At 44.7% G+C, this 6,210-nt stretch overlaps 1 pseudogene; it reads left to right on the plus strand.

Annotated features, from left to right (window-relative positions):
* Positions 1-2,109: 2,109 nt before the first annotated feature.
* Positions 2,110-2,187, plus strand: LOC129626301 (uncharacterized; annotated as a pseudogene).
* Positions 2,188-6,210: the final 4,023 nt, after the last annotated feature.

Below are 6,210 nucleotides of genomic sequence, written 5' to 3' on the forward strand. Positions count from 1 at the left end.
AAGTTCTAGGATGAGAATCACTAATCTAGCAGTTGCCCCTAAGGCCACGAGGATGAGGATGTAGCCGGAAGGGGCCTGAGGGAACTTCCTGGAGTGATGGGAACGTTCTGTAACTGGAGAAGGATTGGGGTTTTATGGGTGTCTGCATCTGTCACACTTCATTAAATGGTACTCGTTAGTTTCACACACTTCACTGTAAGCACATTTTACTTTCAAAATGAGCTGTAAACAAATACTGAACTTTAGCTAATGACTTGCATGCTGAAGTGCTTAGGGGTGAACCCATGTCTGTGACCTTGCAGAGCATCCCAAATTAGATGAACTAATGGATGGGCAGAAAGAGAGGTGTGTGACAAATACATATATATATATATATATGTATGTATATATATATATATATGATAAAATATTAAAACTGTGATGGGCGTCTGGACATTCCAATCTCCCAATTATTTGTGTCAGAAAATTTTCATAATAAAATGGGAGGAAAAGAAGTAAGATTCAATCATTTACTCCCTTAAGCATAATGTTACTATAGCTGAGTCAACTTTCAAGATTCTACTTTAGAAAAGGACATTTATACAGTTCTAACCGAAGAAGTCTTCAGAGTGGAAAGCTGGTACCTCGGTGGTGTTTGTCTCTAGCAACATGGCTGGCTGGTTATTACTTGCAGACATGTCCTTCTTTCCCAGAGTCTGTGCTGCTGGAGGGCTTGGAGTGTAACACATTCACCTAACTAGCCCTGTGAGTGGTGTGTGGTGGGCACTTTATGCATGTGTGGTAAGAGCAGGACTGGGGGCTCAGAGGTGGATTCTGCAGCTTACTGGCTGCTGCCAGCTCTGAGCTTCTGTGTCCTCATCCACAAAATGGGGTGATCTCCATTTGGCTGTTCTGAGGGTTCAAGAAGCTGATGTAGGTAAAACAAGAGTATCTGGCTCCTGAGTAGTAGTAGTAGTGTTAGTCGCTTAGCCATGTCCAACCCTTTGCAACCCAATGGACTGTAGCACGCCAGGCTCGTGTGTCCATGGAATTCTCCAGGCAAGAATACCACAGTGGGTTGCCATTCCCTTCTCCAGGGGATATTCCCGACCTAGGGATCGAACCTGGGTCTCCTGCATTGCAGGCAGATTCTTTACCATCTCAGCCACCAGGGAAGCTCCTGGCTCCTGAGAAGAGCTTTAAAAATAGAAAGATGGGTATAAGGTCCTGAAGGGTCTCCCCAGAGATGGTCTTCAGTACCAGGCAGAAACTGAGCAGCACTGAACGTGATGCCTCACGAAGGACACAATCCCACTGCAGTCAGTGCTCGTACCAGGACCTCAACCTGGGCCCCGCCGTACGGGAGCCCTAGGCAGACCCTAGAAAGAACCACAGTTTCCAAAAAAGAAGCCCCGACTCTTCAAAAATGCTGTTGTCATAAAAGACAAAAACACAAGTGTGGAATATTCCAGATTAGAGGAAATTAGGGACACCACAATTAAAACTCAAATCCTAGACTGGATCCTGTGCTGGGGAGGGGTACATATTATAAAACACACTCGGGCCAGTTGTCAAACCAGAATGTGGATGGTAGGCTAGTGTAAAATATTGCTCTAGTGTTAAATTTGGAAGGACTGATGCTAAAGCTGAAGCTTCAATATTTTGGCCACCTGATGTGAAGAGCTGACTAATTTGAAAAGACCATGATGCTGGGAAAGATTGAGGGCAGGAGGAGAAGGGGATGATGAAGGATGAGATGGTTGGATGGCATCACCAACTCAATGGGCATTAGTTTGAGCAAGTTCCAAGACTTGATGGACAGGGAAGCCTGGCGTGCTGCAGTCCATGGGGTTGCAAAGAGTCGGACATGACTGAGTCACTGAACTGAACCGAGTATTAAATTTACTGAACCCAGTAACTACTGTGGTCACATAAGAGAATGTCTTCGTTCTTAGGAAACACATGCCAACATAGCTAAGGGTCTACAGTGTGTGCAATTACACGTGGTTCAAAGGAGAGAAAGAAGAGCTTGCTCACTTGGACACATAAGAGAGACCCTGGAGCAAAAACTAATTATCAGTGAGTCTGATAAATACAGTATTGGTGTTGTCCACTTAAAAATTATGTACAAAGACTATACTTTCAGGGATCATTTCTATAGTTCGTTACTAGAGAAGTTTCTCTGAATGTGTAGAGTACCCTGACATACATCACAGCAGGATCCTCTATGACCCACCTCCCAGAATATTGGAAATAAAAGCAAAAATAAACAAATGGGACCTAATTAAACTTAAAAGCTTCTGCACATCAAAGGAAACTATTAGCAAGGTGAAAAGGCAGCCTTCAGAATGGGAGAAAATAATAGCAAATGAAGCAACTGACAAACAACTAATCTCAAAAATATACAAGCAACTCCTACAGCTCAACTCCAGAAAAATAAATGACCCAATCAAAAAATGGGCCAAAGAACTAAATAGACATTTCTCCAAAGAAGACATACAGATGGCTAACAAACACATGAAAAGATGCTCAACATCACTCATTATCAGAGAAATGCAAATCAAAACCACTATGAGGTACCATTTCACACCAGTCAGAATGGCTGCGATCCAAAAGTCTACAAGCAATAAATGCTGGAGAGGGTGTGGAGAAAAGGGAACCCTCTTGCACTGTTGGTGGGAATGCAAACTAGTACAGCCACTATGGAGAACAGTGTGGAGATTCCTTAAAAAACTGGAAATAGAACTGCCTTATGATCCAGCAATCCCACTGCTGGGCATACACACTGAGGAAACCAGAAGGGAAAGAGACACGTGTACCCCAGTGTTCATCACAGCACAGTTTTTAATAGCCAGGACATGGAAGCAACCTAGATGTCCATCAGCAGATGAATGGATAAGAAAGCTGTGGTACATATACACAAGAATACATTTGAATCAGTTCTAATGAGGTGGATGAAACTGGAGCCTATTATACAGAGTGAAGTAAGCCAGAAAGAAAAACACCAATACAGTATACTAACGCATATATATGGAATTTAGAAAGATGGTAACAATAACCCTGTGTACGAGACAGCAAAAGAGACACTGATGTATAGAAGTCTTATGGAGTCTGTTGGAGAGGGAGAGGGTGGGAAGATTTGGGAGAATGGCATTGAAACATGTATAATACCATGTATGAAACGAGTTGCCAGTCCAGGTTCGATGCACGATACTGGATGCTTGGGGCTGGTGCACTGGGACGACCCAGAGGGATGGTATGGGGAGGAAGGAGGGAGGAGGGTTCAGGATGGGGAACACATGTATACCTGTGGCGGATTCATTTCGATATTTGGCAAAACTAATACAATTTTGTAAAGTTTAAAAATAAAATAAAATTAAAAAACAATTATGTACAACCTAAACCCGTTTTAGTATTCTTGCCTGGGAAATTCCATGGACACACGAGCCTGGCGCGCTACAGTCCATGGCGTTGCAAAGGGTTGGACACGACTTAGCAATTAAACAACAGCAACTGTGTTTCTAGCCAATACGAGAGAACAAAAAGTTGTAAGGAACTGGAGACTGGGGCTGAAACGAGAATCCTACTGTTTACAGATGTGATAAAATGTGAGAATTGTGTTTTACTCAGTGGACATACTGAGGATTTAAGCCCAAGAGACAGCCTCTCAGGTGGCTCTGAGGGACTGTTCAGAAGAGGTAAGGGAGGAGCCAAGAGATACAGGGGTTTTTGAGAGGAAAAAAAAAAAAAACAGGTAGTCAAAACATCAAAATATTAGAAATATTAGAATAAAGAAAAACCAGGGTACCTCCTGGGTGGATCAGCAATAAATAATCTGCCTGTAAAGCAGGAACTGCAGGAGATTCAAGTTCAATTCCTGGGTGTGGAGGATCCCCGGGAGGAGGGCATGGCAACCCACTCCGATATTCTTGCCTGGAAAATCCCATGCACAGAGGAGCCTGGAGTGCTACAGTCGATAGGGTCACAAAGAGTCTGACACGACTGGAACGACTGAGCACGCACCTAAAGAAAAACTAGAATCTCAGGTTAATGAACTTAGCACTTTTCTAGGTATGGGAAAACCCGAGTCCAGGTTCTTTGAAATCATCCTTTGATATATACCCAATGTTTAGTTGGTAAAGAATCCGTTTGCAAGGCAGGAGACCCAAGTTCAATTCCTGGGTCAGGAAGATCCACTGGAGAAGGGATAGGCCACCCACTCCGGTATTCTCGGGCTTCCCTTGTAGCTCAGCTGGTAAAGAATCTGCCTGCAATGTGGGAGACCTAGGTTTGACCGCTGGTTTGGGAAGATCCTCTGAAGGAGGGAAAGGTACCCACTCCAGTATTTGGGCCTGGAGAATTCCATGGATGGTATGGGATGGCAAAGAGTCAGACACAACAGAGCAACTTTCACTTTCAACTATCTAGGACCAGCACTCTTTTTTTCTCTATCTTGAATCCCCTCAGGGTGCATAGTTGGGGGTGACTGTAGCAGCCACAGCGTCCTTTGTTCACTGATTTGGTAGGTGACACTCTCGACTTTTCTTTGTTCATTGCTGGTGAGGACTAAGAATGGTTACACAAAGGATGTTGTGGGCCATTAAGCCATCACATTACAGGCCCCCTGCCCCACGGTGAGCCCTTAGGGACCTCAGGATGGAAAAACAGAACACTCGATCTCAAGCCATCAGGCCCATCCCCATGTACTTCAGGGAACTAGGATGGGAAAGAACAGGATGCTGGCCCTAGATAGCTAAGGTGCTTGTCAAAAGAATGCTTTCAGTGTACCCAGACTTTGGCATCTTCTCCTTCATAGAAAAGCACTAAATTCATTAACTTGCTGTCTGGTTTTCCTTAATAGTAATTTTTTGATGTTCTGATTATCTGTTTTGTAAAACTCCAATATATACTGGCTCCCCTGCCCTTCAAAGCAGTCCTTCAGAGCTAACTGAGAGGCTGCTTCCTAGGTTTGAAGTCCTCTGAAAATCTGCCTAATAAAATAGAATTCTCAGTTTTTAGGTTGTGCATATATATATATATATATTTAGTGGACTCTAATTTCTTGGTGAACTACTAGTCCTATCGTAGAGCAGAAAGGGATGTGGAGAGTGTCCAAGTCAGTCTAGGGACTTTCCTTAGGGCAGGGGCTGAACTGAATTCACCGTGAATGAGGCAGCCTCCAGGCAAGAGAAGGGAACAGATGCACCATCAGAGAGCTGAAAAAGAATTGTAGGAAATGCTTGTCTCTCCTTGGCTTTGCAGGCCATGTGAACATTTTCTTGGTCTTCTAGATGACAAAACTTCAGAAAGCAAATCTAGGGGAAGTAAGGAAAACTGACAGGGTGCCTTGGTGGAAACACCCTCCACAGTGAAGGTGTGCTCCTCAGCTCCCCAGTGGGTGTGTCCCAGATGGCACCAGTACCTCCCTGACCTCAATCAGAACCCTGAACAAAGACTCAGAGAGCTGTAGACCAAAAAGAAAAAGATGCTGTTTTAGTAAACAACGGAATGCTGCCTGCCATGAAGCCATCAACCTCTGCAGGCACTCTGAGGGTGCACATTTAGGGAAACTAAGGATGGAGAAAAACAGTATGCTGGCCCTAGATACTTCAGATGCATCTCAAAGGAATGATTTAAGAGAGCCCAGATTCTTTCATCTTCCCATAGTAGAAAAGTTCTAAATTCATAAAGCTGTCTGTTCCTTTGTGATCAGCAGTAACCTTTCGATGTTTAACCACCCTGTTTTCTTTTCAGCAAACTGCTACATATCCTGCTCCTCCCATAACTCTTTCAAACGGTTCCTCAGAGCTGCGAGGCTGTCTCCTAGGTATAAGGCCACCAAATGAAACACAATTCTCAACTTTTAGGTTGTCATTCTTGATATTTTGCTTTTTCAATGGACACTACGAGGGACTGAGCCCCAAGCTATGGTCTAACGGTGAGGCTCCTGTCCCCCACAAGACGGATGCGATTGCCCATAAACGCGCGGACTGCGACAGAGGGACAGGATCTAGGGAGAGCGGTGCCGGTGCCCTAGTTGGGGACATGGGATCGGAACCCAGGGCTGCCTCCTTTGACAGTAAGATCGCGGGAAGATGCCTCGCCTTCTCAGTCTGTCCCTACCGTGGGTTTAAGTGAATTAAAGGGAGCTGGTCGACATCACGCCTGCGCGGCTCTCGGACCCCTCCCCACCCGCCCAGACACAGCCTTGCTTTCCCTTCAAGCAAGCGT

The sequence above is a fragment of the Bubalus kerabau genome, chromosome 13 (assembly GCF_029407905.1).
Source record: "Bubalus kerabau isolate K-KA32 ecotype Philippines breed swamp buffalo chromosome 13, PCC_UOA_SB_1v2, whole genome shotgun sequence".
NCBI classification, from domain to species: domain Eukaryota; kingdom Metazoa; phylum Chordata; class Mammalia; order Artiodactyla; family Bovidae; genus Bubalus; species Bubalus kerabau.